At 39.2% G+C, this 16,340-nt stretch overlaps 1 protein-coding gene across 4 annotated transcripts in view; it reads left to right on the plus strand.

Annotated features, from left to right (window-relative positions):
- The window catches only part of myo16 (myosin XVI), a 351,216-nt gene that overhangs the window by 9,484 nt on the left and 325,392 nt on the right, over positions 1–16,340 (plus strand). For 2 of the 4 annotated variants that reach the window (XM_061879191.1, XM_061879192.1), the window contains one exon: positions 1,330–1,463. The exons of 1 other annotated variant lie outside the window; for it this stretch is intronic. The gene's annotated coding sequence lies outside the window, so the exon portion shown is untranslated. Of the gene's footprint in view, positions 1–1,329; positions 1,473–16,340 lie in introns of all 4 variants that reach the window. One more of the 4 variants, XM_061879193.1, reaches the window with a different exon arrangement.

Genomic DNA, 16,340 nt, shown 5'->3' on the forward strand with positions numbered 1-16,340 from the left:
GTCCTTGCACGCTACACCGCTACAACAAAGATGACGGAGAAAATAGGGTGCCAAAGTTGAGCCACGTAAATAAGACGGCACATCCTGAAGCAACTGTCAGAAAGCGGCTTGAATATGATCTGTAAAACATAATCCATGGAGCATTTTGACCAAAAACCACCATTACATGTTATGTAGACCACAAGTAAGTGTTTTCCATTTAGAGAAAAAAAATATATAATATGCCCCTTTTAATGCGTCTTATAATCAGGTGTGCCTTTGTATATGAAAAAAGACCTGACTTGACCCAATCATCGGCAGTGCGCCTTATAATCAAATACGGAATGGTAAACAATTCTACAGTAATGAAAAATACAATTTTAGAATAATTTTATAAGTACTGTATGGATTTAATTGTTTATTTCTTTATTTAAAGAACATATCTGAGTCAAATATTTTTGAAGTGCATTGTTTTATATTGTGTTCTAATGTGTGGCACTTTCAGACAAGAATGTAACATGTAACATTATTCACTTACTTTTGCCATTTTACGCATTTATAAAATATAAAAATTGCCAATGGAAACGCAATTGCAATTTTGGAGAGAAAAATCTCAACTACTTTTTTTCTCAAAATTGTGCAGCCCTAAGTAACTATGAAAGTTATGGCAAGCAACAAAATAGTTTACCCTAAATTATGCATTGAGGCTATAATGTGCGTTTTGTCTGATTACTCGGTTAATCAAACTAACTTATGAACAGATTACTAAAAGGAACGATAGCCACTCTAATTTCCACTGTATTCTTGAAAAAACACGACTTTATTCAAATAGTGTTACTTTACTTCTATATTATCATTGTCTATTATTACAGTATAACTTTTATCCCAGATATTTTTCCTCTTAACATTTTATTTTCTCTGTCATGAAAATCACACTTTATTCTTATAAAAACATTGACATCCTTGCTATGTTCCATTTATTCTCATGATGACATTTTCTTGGATTCCCAACACACTTTCCTCTCTTCCCTGTCAGGGGTTGCCACAGCCAGTCAATCGCATGAATGCTTTTGGCAGAATATTTGCGCCGTATACATATCCTGACTTTTTCTCGGAAATTGTCTGACTTTATTTGGCTAATATTATTATTAACATTATTAATTCCAGCGTGGTCATAATACTCCTTTTGTATATCACAACACAGACTTATAAAGTTAACTGTTGTTCCAATCTCCTCTCTCTCTTCTCTCATGACTTTTAACCACCCCGACAACCCCCCACCCCCATCAGTCCGCCCAAACTGGCACACTCCCCTTAATACCCCTCCCTCCCCCTTGTCTCTCCTCTCAGAATCTATCTATCCCTCTGATGTGTTGTCAGTAGAGGATTGGAGTCGGAGAGTTGTGCTTCTTCTCTCGCCGCACTGGATGTTCCCCCTTTGGCTGGAAAGTAATCATCGAGAAGTAAAAACAGGCGCCGTTACCGTAAGTAAGGTATGTTTGTGTGTTGTGTCCGCGGGCGATTTTTCTTTTTACTTTTCATTTGGCTCTATGTCAAAATGCCAAATTTCAACAAGTCATTTTCCAGGATTGCCAGTGTTTAATTTCTCTTATTTTTTGGTCTTTAAACATGTCCACAATACAATTGACACTCTTTAAAAGTGTTTGTTGTGTTCACTGCCTTGCATGATGTAATTTGACTTTTTAGATATTGCACGTGTGCCGTCAGGCAAGCTAAACACCAAAAAGAGCAAAACAGGTTCAAGTACGCACGCACGCACACACACAGACACACACTTGTGGTGGGGGTAAAAATAATCAATTTTTAGATGCATCGCAATTCAGACATGATGGTTTATACAATTCAGTTCAGTTTCAATTTACTTTGAACATGCATACGATACAATGTAAATCTTAACACAATTCCAGTTGTTTCATCACAGCACGTCCGAAAAGGAGTAGGAAGAACCAGAGCTTATTTATAATCTTACCCCTTTTCATACCATAGTAATTTTATCCAGTTTCCTTGTTCTCTGTAACAGAACAGTGAAAAAATAAATAATAGGTAAATAATATACCATAGTAAGCATACACATATTAAATACATAAATAATCTTTGTCTCAATAAAAAAAAAAAACTGGTCATCATAATTCTTGTTCTGTGTGCTCTGTGAACACTTGTAGTTTGAACAATCTCTTAAACTGAATCATATTGGTGCTTTGTTTGATTTCTTTGGTTTATCCGTTCCATAATTTAATTCCACATACTGATATGCTAAAGGTTTTAAGTGTTGTACGGTCATACAAATGTTTTAAATTAGATTTTTATCTCAGGTTATATTTGTCCTCGTTTGTTGAGAAGAATTGTTGTACATCCTTGGGTAGCAGGTTATAGTTTGCTTTATACACAATTTTAGCTGTTTGCAAATGCACCAAATCGTGGAATTTCAATAATTGGGATTTAACCAAAATAAAGGGTTTGTATGTTTTCTACATCCATTCTATATCCATATTATTCTAATTGATCTGTTTTGTAACACAGTGCACATTTGTAGTTGTTTCCTCATATTTCTACCCAATAACTCAGATATGGTAACAGTAGCGAGCACTAGAGAATATGAAGTGATTTTTGGTCTATAACATGTCTTGCTTTATTCACTATTAATGTGTTTTTTGCTACTTTAGAATCGATTAGTAAACATCAATAATCAATAGTCTATGGATTTATTGTAAATAAAGTACCGTATTTTCCGCACTGTAAGGCGCACCAGGTTATAAGGCGCACCTTCAATGAATGGCCTATTTTAAAACTTTGTTCATATATAAGGTGTATCCCATTATAAAGCGCATAGAGTAGATGCTACAGTAGAGGCTGGGGTTACGTTATGCATCCCGTAGTTGCAAGACCAGTTGTGGCTTAATATTAGTCCATATTTAAGGCGCACCTGATTATAAGGGGCACTGTCAGCTTTTGAGAACATTGGAGGTTTTTAGGTGTGCCTTATAGTGCAGAAAATACGGTAATGCAGACAATTTTAGCCAGCCACCTTACTGACAGATCCGACGTGCTCCTTTACTATCCGGCACGTATGGTCCGGTTTTGCTCATATTTTCATGAATTTAACAAATGTGGGAATTAATTTAACTTTTTCTTATTCCATATGAATATTTTTTTTTGTTTTTTTTAGTTGCAATTGATAAACGCTTATTTATTGAAGTGAAAATAAACTTAAAACGGCATCAACATACATTAATTAAAAATGCATCAATAATCGATTTTTAATCGAATCGTAGTTCCTGAATTGTGAGGTGCCCAAATAATTGCACCTCGAGCACACACACACACACGCGCACACACTCTCTCTCTTTTTTCCAAAAAGCCTGCAAGGCTGTGTGTGTTTTGTGTGTGCGTATGTGTCAGCTGGGGAAATCATCTCACTCTCAGAGGACCTTGACGGTGTGTGGTTGCATGATGCTGGCAATCGGATGTAGTAAGACGAAACAAAGATGTAATGTAAGGAAGTAGGAAGGACACTTACAAAAGGGAGTGTGTGTTGTCTTTACTCCGCAGGCGGGCATCAGTCTGGCAAGCACTAACTCGGCTTTTGTTTCTAAAGAGCTCACAGATGGGCTTATTCAGACCACGTGTGTTTGCGCACAAGTGTGTGTATGGCGGGGGCTGACTACTTGCTGCAAATGTGATGTAGCTCTACAGTGTACTTACTGGACACTTTATTAGGTATCTTTGCACAAGCTTCAGTTGGGCCCTATCAAAAATGTGTGTGGAGCCAGATAATCAGTTTTGACTGACACTGTCAGACAGTTATGTCTTCATGGTTGATTCCAGTTTTTCCTCATGATATGTGAACTCGCCCTGCGAATAGGTGGCGACTTGTCCAGGGTGTACACCGCCTTCCGCCCGATTGTAGCTGAGATAGGCACCAGCGCCCCCCGCGACCCCAAAGGGAATAAGCGGTAGAAAATTAATGGATATGTGAACTCCAGGGACCTTATTGTAGTACTGAGATCGGTAGGTTGTTAGTTCAAACCCCGGCTGAGTCATACCACAGACTGGCACTCAGCATCAAGGGTTGGAATTGGCGGTTAAATCACCAAAAGTGATTCCCGGCGTTGCCACCGCTGCTGCCCACTGCTCCCCTCACCTCCCAGGGTGATGGGTCAAATGCAGAGAATAATTTTGCCACATTTAGTGTGTGTGTGACAATCATTGGTACTTTAACTTTAACAGTGGTCATCAACCTTTTCAAGCCATGAACCAAGACAAGCTCTACCCCAACTTTATCTATCTATCTATATATCTATGTATCTATATATCTATCTATATATATATATATCTATATATATATATCTATATATATATATATATATATATATATATATATCTATATATAGATATATATATATATATATATATATATAGATATATATATATATATCAGTCTACCCCAGCTTGTAAATTTTGCTGTTTGGTCCTAATACCCAGCAATATGTTTGTTGGGATAAAGGGTGAAACTTTTAATCCCAGAAACACCATCCCTACGTCAAGCATGGTGGTGGTAGTATTATGCTGTGGGCCTGTTTAGCTACCAATGGAACTGGTGCTTTACAGAGAGTAAATGGGACAATGAAAAAGGAGGATTACCTCCAAATTCTTCAGGACAACCTAAAATCATCAGCCCAGAGGTTGGGTCTTGGGCGCAGTTGGGTGTTCCAACAGGACAATGACCCCAAACACATGTCAAAAGTTTTAAAGGAATGACTAAATCAGGATAGAATTAAGGTTTTAGAATGGCCTTCCCAAAGTCTTACTGACTTAAACGTGTGGACGATGCCGAAGAAACAAGTCCATGTCAGAAAACCAACAAATTTAGCTAAACTGCAACCAAAAATTCAACCAGAAGCTTGTGGATGGCTACCAAAAGCGCTTTATTGCAGTGAAACTTGTCAAGGGACATGTAACCAAATATTAACATTGCTGTATGTATACTATTGACCCAGCAGATTTGGTCACATTTTCAGTAGACCCATATTAAATTAAAAAAAGAACCAAACTTCATTAATGTTTTTTGTGACCAACTAGTACTGTGTGTGCTCCAATCACTCTATCACAAAAAAATAAGAGCTGTAGAAGTGATTGGAAACTCAAAACAACCATGAAATTATGTTCTTTACAAGTGTACGTAAACTTTTGACCACGACTGTATGTCTATTTTTTTAATCAGCTTGGAAGTCAACCCATGTCTCTCCGACTTTGGCGGTTCCGTTTTTTTAGGTTCAGCTTCGTACACGATCATGACCCAGTAGCTACCATGAATTGATTAACGTGGACCCCGACTTAAACGAGTTGAAAAACCTATTTGGGTGTTACCATTTAGTGGTCAATTGTACGGAATATGTACTGTACTGTGCAATCTACTGATAAAAGTTTCAATCAGTCGACAGTCACAATTTGAAACCTATTGTAAATGTAGTTCTTTTCAATCATGTACTGTACTGATAGTACCAGAAAACCACCACACTTAGCTGAACTGCACCAATTTTGTCAAGAGGAGTGGTCAAAAATTCAAACAGAACCTTGCCAGAAGCTTGTGGATGGCTACCAAAAGCACCTTGTTGCAATGAAACTTGTCAAGGGACATGTAACCAAATATTAACATTGCTGTATGTATAATTTTGACCCAGGAGATTTGGTCACATTTTCAGTAGACCCATAATAAATTCATAAAATAACCAAACTTCATGAATGTTTTTTGTGACCAAACCATGTGTTCCAATCACTCTAATCACAAAAAAATAAGAGCTGTAGAAATGATTGGAAACTCAAGACAGCCATGAAATTATGTTCTTTACTAGTGTATGTAAACTTTTGACCATGACTGTATGTCTATTTTTTAAATCAGCTTGGAAGTCAACCCATGTCTTTCCGACTTTGGCGGTTCTGTTTTTTTTTAGGTTCAGCTTCTTACACGATCATGACCCAGTAGCTACCATGAATTTATTAATGTGGCTCCCGACTTAAACGAGTTGAAAAGCGTATTCGTGTGTTACCATTTAGTGGTCAATTGTACGGAATATGTACTGTACTGTGCAATCTACTAATAAGTTTCAATCAGTCGACGGTCACAATTTGAAACCTATGGTAAATGTAGTTCTTTTCAATCATGTACTGTACTGATAGTACCTTTTTGATATAGTAGTATTTGTTCCAGTCTGTGATCGTGTAAAACAGCTCACTGACTGTGTTGAAAGTATGAAGCTCTGCAGCAATAACAAGATCCTAACAATGCCTTTTATTTTTTTTTTCACGATTTTAGTATTTAAAAATCCTTTGGTGAGGGCCATGTATGATTATAAAGGGGTCCGTTTGCTTTGATAGATTGCGTTTCACTGGGCTGATATCGTAGGCCAGACAGCTGAGTGGGCAGACAGGAGCAGTAAGGGGGTCGGTGGGATTATGAGGCAAGCCACCAGTTTGACTCACCATGAGACTGAATTACACACTATTTGAATGGAAAGAGGCTGTTTGGATCCCTGCAAGTTGGTTAGTTTTTGGAGACCAATGCCAAAAAGGAGGCATGACCCGCTGTTTATTTTGCGGTTTGTCTACTTGCATTAGGGGCCAAGTGTTCGGATAGTGGGGAACATTTTTTGATTGTGTTGGCATTAGGGATGCTCAAGAAAATGATTGACATCCATATTGTGACTTTTATTCATCCTGATTCCAAACTGATTCATAACTTTTGAGAATTGATTAAAAATGATTTTGTTTTTTTCAATTTGTATTTTATTTTAAGAACCAATTTTTCAGAATACAAACCGTTTGATACTATTGCTTCCATGGAATGTTTTCCCCTTCAGAATTTAAGTTATAGTCCCAATGATAGACACACACTAGGTGTGACGAAATTATCCTATGCATTTGACCCATCCCAATGTTCACCCCAGAGAGGTGAGGGGAGAAGTGAGCAGCAGCGGTGGCCACGCTAGGGATTCATTTGGTGATTCAACCCCGTATTACAACCCTTGATGCTGAGTGCCAAGCATCAATATTATTGTTGTATGTCTCAATCGCTTTGTACATTTCTATCATAAGTGTTGTTCAGCTTGAACTGTGTTGGCATTGCTCAATTTTTTTATTAGCTTGATTAACATTCTGTGATTTTTGTAAATACAATAAAAAATAAATACATTTTAGATCAAAAGATGATTTATCAACCATCACTGCACGTATAAGTTGCACATCAACAGCCAATAGGAGCTTTTGTAACCTGTAACCTGTTTCGAAAAGGTTTCATTATAACATACAGTGGGGCAAAAAAGTATTTAGTCAGCCACCGATTGTGCAAGTTGTCCCACTTAAAATGATGACAGAGGTCTGTAATTTTCATCATAGGTACACTTCAACTGTGAGAGACAGAATGTGAAAAAATATCCAGGAATTCACATTTTAGGAATTTTAAAGAATTGATTTATATTATTTAGTTCATTCACATAATAGACTAGACGTATAAGATTTCATTGGATTTAGCAATTAGGAGTGACAGATTGTTTGGTAAACGTATAGCATGTTCTATATGTTATAGTTATTTGAATGACTCTTACCATAATATGTTACGTTAACATACCAAGCACCTTCTCAGTTGGTTATTTATGTGTCATATAACGTACACTTATTCAGCCTGTTGTTCACTATTCTTTATTTATTTTAAATTGCCTTTGAAATATACTATTCTTGATGTTGGGTTTTATCAAATAAATTTCCCCCAAAAATGCGACTTATACTCCAGTGCGACTTATATATGTTTTTTTCCTTCTTTATTATGCATTTTCGGCAGGTGCGACTTATACTCCGGAGCAACTTATACTGCGAAAAATACGGTAATTATGAATCATCATAGTTTACGAGTGTGATTAAAAAAAGATAATCACTTGACAGTCCTACAAATAATATATTACAAGAATTGTTTTGAATGGTCACCCAAAGAATTGGAATCAAATTGAATCGTGAGGTGCCCAAAGATTTCCACCACTAGTTGGCTCCCACTTTGTATTGTCCATTACCTCCATTTACCGCCGAGTCATCTTTTTCAGTGTTGGAGTTGAATGGAATCAGGGTTGCTTCTTCCAGCGTTTTCTCCTTTTTCAAAGTCTGGTTCAAACTCCTTAGACCAGGGGTCGAGAACCGTTTTGGCTGAGAGCCATGAAAGCCAAATATTTTAAAATGTATTTCCGTGAGAGCCATATAATATTTTTTCTCACATTAAATACAACTAAATGCGTGCATTTTTAAGTAAGACCAACATTTTTAGAGTATTATAAGTCTCATATTATTTTTAATAACATAGTTTTTCTGAAGCTAACCAATAATAAATAAAATACTTCTTACCATTAATGCGACTTCTTGAACAAGTGCGGTAGGAAACGGATTGGATGGATTAAAATGCATGTGAATGTTATATATTTATCAACGTTATTTTTAAATTTGATCACCAGTATTTCTTATCGTGTTAAGCAATGTCAGCTAAGATTTATCTGAGAGCCAAATGCACTGATCAAAAGAACCACATCTGTCTCGAGAGCCATAGGTTGCCTACCCCTGCCTTAGACTTTGGTGCTGCGATGTGTGCATTTTGTTGTCTTCTCGAGGGAAGAGGGTGAGTGAAGTGAAATATATTCATATAGCTCTTTTTTTTTCAAAGAGATTTAAAGCGCTTTACATAGTAAAACCCATTGTCTACATCTATAAGTTACATTTAAACCAGTGTGAGTGGCACTGGTGAGTGAAGTGTCTTGCCCAAAGACACAACGACAATGATTAGGATGGCTGAAGCGGGGATCAAACCTGGAACTAGAGCTGCAGCTATCCAATATTTTAGTAATCCAGTATTGTATCGAATATCCCGATTTGATTAATGGAGTGATCGAATAAATCATATTTTTGCTTAATTAAGCTTTATAAATACATGTTAAGATGTGCTCTCAATTATTGGGATACTTGCCTACCCTCCCGATTTTCCAGGAATCTCCCAAATTTCAGTGCCTTCCCGAAAATCTACCGGGGCAACCATTCTCCCGATTTCCACCCGGACAACAATATTGGGGGCGTGCCTCAAAGGCACTGCCTTTATCGTCCTCTACAACCTGTCGTCACGTCCACTTTTCGTCCATACAAAGAGCGAGCTGGGCCAGTCACATTATGTGTGCGGCTTACACACAATCAAGAAATAATTGATCAACAGCCATACAGGTCACACTGAGGGTGGCCGTATAAACAACTTTAACACTGTTACAAATATGCGCCGCACTGTGAACCCACACCAAACAAGAATGAAAAACACATTTCGGGAGAACATCTACACCGTAACACAAGAAACACCACAGAACAAATACCCAGAACCCCTTGCAGCACTAACTTTCAGGATGCTACAATATACACCCCCGCTACGACGGAACCCCCCACCATCCCAAAATAGAAAAAAAATAAAATCTCCACAATTTGGAGGTCTCAAGATTGGCAAGTATGATTATTTTATTTCCTAAACACTTGTTTTCATTATTGAAGGCTGACACGTGCAGCCGAAATGCTTCCGTGGTTGATTGTGCCAATTTGTGTGTGCTAATAAAAACAGGTGTGCTCACAGCGTATTTAAAAGAGCGGTGATCTGTGACATAAACACGCTGTCCAATACCTAAAGGGTTCATACGAAACGTAAGCTTTGACTACTGTTTACTAAACGAGGCAAAACGCCTGAAAATAAACTTAACAAAGCCTCGAGGCAGCGTAAATTCCTCGATTATATTTCGTAATTGAATTACTCAAGTTATTAGAGGAATTGTTTTAGCTCTACCTGGAACCCTCAAGTGGCTGGCACGGCTCCTCTACCAACCGAGCCACGCCTGATTTATTGCGTGAGTGCGCTTGATTTCATGGGAACATTATCAGTGATCTACCCGGTCATGACGTGGTTGGCAATTTAATTGGTATGATGTGACAAGGCTAAATTTATTGGCGACATGTAAAAAAAACGTGAAGACGTAAAATCCATAATTTAGCTGCATCAGGGTTGAAAGCGTGGGGGGGGAAAAATGAGCAGCTTATAGGAACATACTCGGTCAGCGTACAGCCAAACACTAGTGTAACAAACGGGTCATTTTGTTGCAAATCATTCCCTTGAACTGAAAGAACAAAGAATCCCATGCGTTGGTGACTCAATGTCTGTGCTAGGCCAACATAGGGCCAAAAAAAGCAGCGAGTGCCAGCACTTTGATAAAGATCAACACGACTGAACAATTGAATTTACAAGAAAAAACTTGTAGATTAGACCAAAGTTGGCCCGGCCTTTCTCCACCTGTGCTTATTTCCTTGGATTGAGGAAATGGGACATTTCCACCTGCTCTGAATTAGTATCCAAAACAATATCAGTCTGAATGACATTTTACTGTATGATCTTTCCATGTGACCTCATGATCTATTTATAACACCTTCCTATTAAAAGAAGGCATGCTGTGGGTAGTGGAAGTCCTGTTATTGTATTGACCCAAACATAAGATGACCCCTCGTTTTAATATATTAGTATATTTTCAATATCAATAAAGTAACTGGTCGACTGCAAAATTTCTTAGGTGCTGGACAAGTGTTTGATGATTCTGCTTCACGTTCACCATGGGTATAAAACGTACGGCCCGCGGGCCAGATCAGGCCCGCTAACATGTTTTATCAGTATAAAGTATAAAAATGAGCCGAAATTTTTGAATGAAAGAAACTGCTGCTTTAAATGTGTTCACTAGATGTCGCAATAGCTTTGTAGATGCTGCTACATATGTAAACAAACAAACAAAAAAAACACATTATGTTAGTGCTCCAGTCGAAGAAAATGAACAAACTACATGAATAACATTGTGGGAGGTCGGGGGCGTGGCCGGCGGTCCTGCCGCGGAACGGGGTGTGTCAGGGCCGGCCTCGAAGACAGCGACAGGTGCGTAGATGGCTCAGGCGGGCCTTATCAAATCACCTCTCACCTTTTATTAGCAGCAGCTGTGAGGAAACAAGTAGTTGGAGTTGGAGGTGCTGCTGAGAGACACGGATGCAGAAAAGACAATAAAGAACTAGAGGGCAACATTTACAATTGCAATTGTAGAGGTTGCCCTCTAGTGGGTTCTTCGGACCACCACAGACTGCCAGGAATTCAGGATATAATACGGTTTTATTTTACTTAATGGTGCAAAGTCTTTTGCTTTTCAGCACAGTGTCTTTTCTGCGTCTGTGTCTCTCAGCAGCAACTCCAACTACTCGTTTTCTCACGGCTGCTGCTAATGAAGGCGACCGGTGATTAAATAATAAGACCCACCTGGGCAATCTATGCACCTGTTGCTGTCTTCGAAGCCGGTCCTGACACACCCCGTTCCGCAGCAGGCCCGCAGGCCACGCCCCCCTCCACAACCATCCTGTAATTTGATTTGGATATTATTTTTTTACCTTGATAGATATAATATTATTAACCACAACATGTAAGTGTAAAAAAACCCCAACAACATAATGATTTGCTCATTTTCAGAATGTGCTTGTTCTATTTTTAAACAAAGAAAACTATCTGAAGTTGTCTTTGATTTTAAGTTATCGTGCCATGATTTTACCAGTCCGGCCCACTTGGGAGTAGATTTTTCTCCATGTGGCCCTCAATCTGAAATGAGTTTGACACTCCTGATGAACACCATTGTCTTATAAATTGCATCATAGATTTCTTCTCTGTTGTTTGCTAACTTGCCAACAACCTTTGAGACACTTCTGTTGTGTCGTGGTTGCATCTCTCCTGTGAGTGACAGTAAGAAAAGCTCCAACTTGCTTGGTGAGAAGTTGTTTTTTGGCACCACCTGCGCAAATTTCTAGACCCAGAGTAAAATGCGGCCCTGGAAAAAAGTTACTCTCTTATATTCAGGTCAATACCGCAGTTTCCTTTCCAGGACTATTAAGGGACAGTGTGTCAGCTAAGGTGCATTGGGGTCATTCCCTGGGCTTGCCGGGACTTGCCAAAGCTATTTTTACTGCATGTGCATGAGATCACTGTTATGAGAATTTAATTTCCTGTGGTTACAACTAGAGATGTCCGATAAGATCGGCCTGCCGATATTATCGGCCGATAAATGCTTTTAAAATGTAATATCGGAAATTATCGGTCCCGGTTTCAAAAAGTAAAATTAATGACCTTTTGAAACGATGCTGTACGGAGCGGTACATATCCGGTAAAATACGGACGTAGGGCATACTTGCCAACCCTCCTAATTTTCCCGGGAGACTGCCGAATTTCAGTGCCCTTCCCGAAAATCTTCCAGGGCAACAATTCTCCCGAATTTCTCCCAATTTCCACCCGGACATCAATATTGGGGGCGTGTCTTAAAGGCACTGCCTTTAGCGTCCTCTACAACCCGTCGTCACGTCCGCTTTTCCTCCATACAAACAGCGTGCCGGCCTTGTCACATAATATCCACAGCTTTTACAGACACACACAAGTGAATTCAAGCATACTTGATCAACAAATACATACTGTACAAACAGGTCACACTGAGGGTGGCCGTATAAACAACTTTTAACAATGTTACAAATATGCGCCACACTGTGAACCCACACCAAACAAGAATGAAAAACACATTGCGGGAGAACATCCGCACCGTAACACAACATAAACACAACAGAACAAATACCCAGAACCCCATGCAGCACTAACTCTTCTGGGACGCTACAATTTACACCCCCGCTATCACCAAACCCCACCCCCCCCAACCCTGCCCACCTCAATGTGTTGTGATACATCTAGCGGGGCATCACAACGAAATTAGGCATAATAATGTGGTAATTCCACGACTGTATATATCGGTATCGGTTGATATCGGAATCTGTAATTAGGAGTTGGAAAATATCGGCAAAAAAGATATAATCGGACATCTCTAGTTACAATCCTCAAGGAGTATTTTTCAGGACATTATTTCTCACCGTGTGGTTAAAGTGTCCGCCCTGAGATCGGTAGGTGATAAGTTCAAACACTAAAAAATTGCGACCCATCACCTCCCTGTTTGACACTCAGCATCAAGGGTTTGAATTGGGGGTTAAATCACCAAAAATGATTCCCGGGCGCGGCCACCGCTGGTGCTCACTGCTGCCCTCACTTCCCAGGGGGTGAACAAGGGTGATGGGTCAAATGCAGAGGATAATTTCACCGCCCCTAGTGTGTGTGTGTGTGTGTGACAATCATTGGTACTTTAACTTTAACTTAACTGTCCTTTAGTGATCACAACTCTCAATTGAATGGAGTAGGGCTTACACATTTGGGGCATTTTTCTTTTTTCTAGAAAAGATGATAGTAAAGGAGATGACATGACTAGGGAGGCGGAACGAAACCGATAGGAGAGAAAGAGAACCGTTCAAGAGCCAGCTGGTCCTCCCTTAGTGTAGGAGGGTAGGTGAGTGGAATGTAATCATACCACTATCAAACTTGTACGGCAACCTCCCCTTACGCACCAACACTCGTCCTCCTACGGGAATGCTCCAGGGCCGAATAGAAATCAAGCATCGATTACACATTCTTTCTTTTTTTTAATAACGCTTTGATGCTGTGAAGATTAAAGAGACGATGCTTGGCTGCAATATCAAACAAGTCATTTTCCATATTTAAACCTCATTGAAATAAGGTCCATACTAATGATGAGTGATTACCCCCTGGTATGGCAATGCTCTGCTACTGAATCTAAGTGTCTACAACTATAAGGAAATGAAGGGAAAAAAATGCAGCTTTCAGAACTTCCGCTATTCTGGGAAAACTTCCCAGAAGATTTTAGACTGTGCCAACAGGGCTTTTCGCTGTAACTGCAAAGGGCTTTCTCCAAACCGTATGATCATGTGCCAAGGGGAATTTAAGGGGTCTACCCCAAGTTCAGATTGAATAATTAGTAGATTTAAAGGTGTGTTCCTGTATTTTCAATACGCATAATAGAGAGGTTTATTTATATTTTTCTTTGGTGATTAGGAAGTGCTATTTGGTAAGTGTTTTTTTGTTAGTTTTTTTTTTTAGTAAGCCCTACTGGGAACATGCCGTTTAGTGTGTCTGTAGCATTCATGCTATTTAGTTATCAGTGTTGCCCCGATACTAATATTTTGGTACTGGTACTAAAATAATTTCGATACTTTTCTAAATAAAGGGGACCACAAAAAAATTGCATTATTGGCTTTATGTTAACAAAAAAATCTTACGGTACACTAAACATATATTTATTATTGCAAGTTTGTCTTTCATTAAAATAGTGAACATACAAGACTGGTTTTGCATTAGTAAGTAAGCAAACAAATGCTCCTAATTTAGTCTGCTCACATATGCAGTAACATATTGTCATTTTCCATTCTGTTATTTTTTCAAAATTATTAAGGACAAGTGGTATAAATTGTATTATTATTTTACTTATTTACTGTTAATATCTGCTCTTTTAACATGTTCTGTCTACACTTCTGTTCAAATGTAATAATCACTTATTCTTCTGTTGTTTCGATGCTTTACATTAGTTTTGGATGATGCCACAAATTTTTGTGTCAATAAATCAATCAAACAATGTTTATTTATATAGCCCTAAATCACAAGTGTCTCAAAGGGCTGCACAAGCCACAACGACATCTGCGGATCAGCGCCCACATAAGGGGAAGGAAAAACTCCCAAACCAGTGGGACGTCGATGAGAATGACTGTGAGAAACCTTGGAGAGGACCGCAAATGTGGGTAACCCCCTCTCGTCCAGCATTCTGTTTTTGTTGACTTTGTAGCCAGTTCAGTTTTACTTTTGTTTTGCATAGCCTTCCCTATGCTTCAGTGCTTTCAGTGCCAAGCGGGACTTGCCTTTTGTTAATTTTTGGTTTAAGCGTTACATACCTTTTTTTACCTGCACGCTGTCTCCCACTATGCTCTGCATATTGGGATCACGACAAACCATCCTCGACGCCTTCCGACTTCTACAAAGCAGTGAACTACCTGCTGCCACCCACTGATATGCAGTTTTACAAGATTACCCTGCCAAGCTCTACACAGCACAGGCACTAGACAACGGCACATTAAGATTTTTGATTTGCAAAAAAATATTTTTTTGGACCAATATCTCACGGCACACTAGTGGTTGAAAATCACTGCTCTAGACACAAGCATTCCCCTAAAGGGGTACTGCAATTTATACTTCATTTTGCCTATCGTTCATAATCAATATGAGGGACAAGAGGATAAAAGCTTTTTTTTTGTGGGCGGGGTTTGGTGGTAGCGGGGGTGTATATTGTGGCATCCCGGAAGAGTTAGTGCTGCAAGGGGTTCTGAGTATTTGTTCTTTTGTGTTTATGTCTTGTTTTGGTTAAGATGTTCTCCCGAAATATGTTTGTCATTCTTGTTTGGTGTGGGTTTACAGTGTGGCGCATATTTCAATCAATCAATCAATGATTATTTATATATCCCTAAATCACTAGTGTCTCAAAGGGCTGCACAAACCACAATGACATCCTTGGTAAAGCCCACATATTTGTAACAGTGTTAAAGTTGTTTATACGTCCACCCTCAGTCTGACCTGTATGGCTGTTGATCAAGTATGCGTTGCATTCACTTATGTGTGTGTGTGTAAAAGCCGCATATATTATGTTACTAGGCTGTCATGCTGTTTGTATGATATGAAAAGCGGATGTCACAACAGGCTGTAGAGGACGCTACAGCCTGTTGTCCGAGTGAAAATCGGGAGAAATTCGGCAGAATGGTTGCCCCAGTAGCATTTCGGGAGTGGCACTGAAATTCAGGAGTCACCCGGGAAAATCGGGAAGGTTGGCAAATATGGGTTGGAGTGTCCGTCCTGGGACTGGAAGGTCGTGAGTTCAAACCCCGGCCGAGTCATACTGAAGACTATAAAAACAGGACCCATTACCTCCCTGCTTGGCACTCAACATCAAGGGTTGGATTTGGGGGTTAAATCACCAAAATGATTCCTGTGCCTGGCCACCGCTGCTCACTGCTCCCCTCACCTCCCAGGGGGTGAACGTGGGGATGGGTGAAATTTCGCCACACCTTGTGTGTGTGACTATCGTTGGGAATTTAACATTACTGTGTCCGTTACTACATTATATACAGTATAGACTTGCAGTGTGTACATAACGTCGATGGAGGGTTTTTAAGTGTTTTTTGAGGACTTTTAAGGCTACAATGGTGACTCCCATTAGACGCATTTTGCAATCATTTTTTAACATCTTTAAAATTCTTTAAAAAAAACAAAACACTTTATTCTTGTCCCTCATGATGATTGTGAACGATGATTGTGAACGATAGGCATCATTCCC

Source organism: Nerophis ophidion, linkage group LG19, assembly GCF_033978795.1.
Source record: "Nerophis ophidion isolate RoL-2023_Sa linkage group LG19, RoL_Noph_v1.0, whole genome shotgun sequence".
Lineage (NCBI taxonomy): Eukaryota > Metazoa > Chordata > Actinopteri > Syngnathiformes > Syngnathidae > Nerophis > Nerophis ophidion.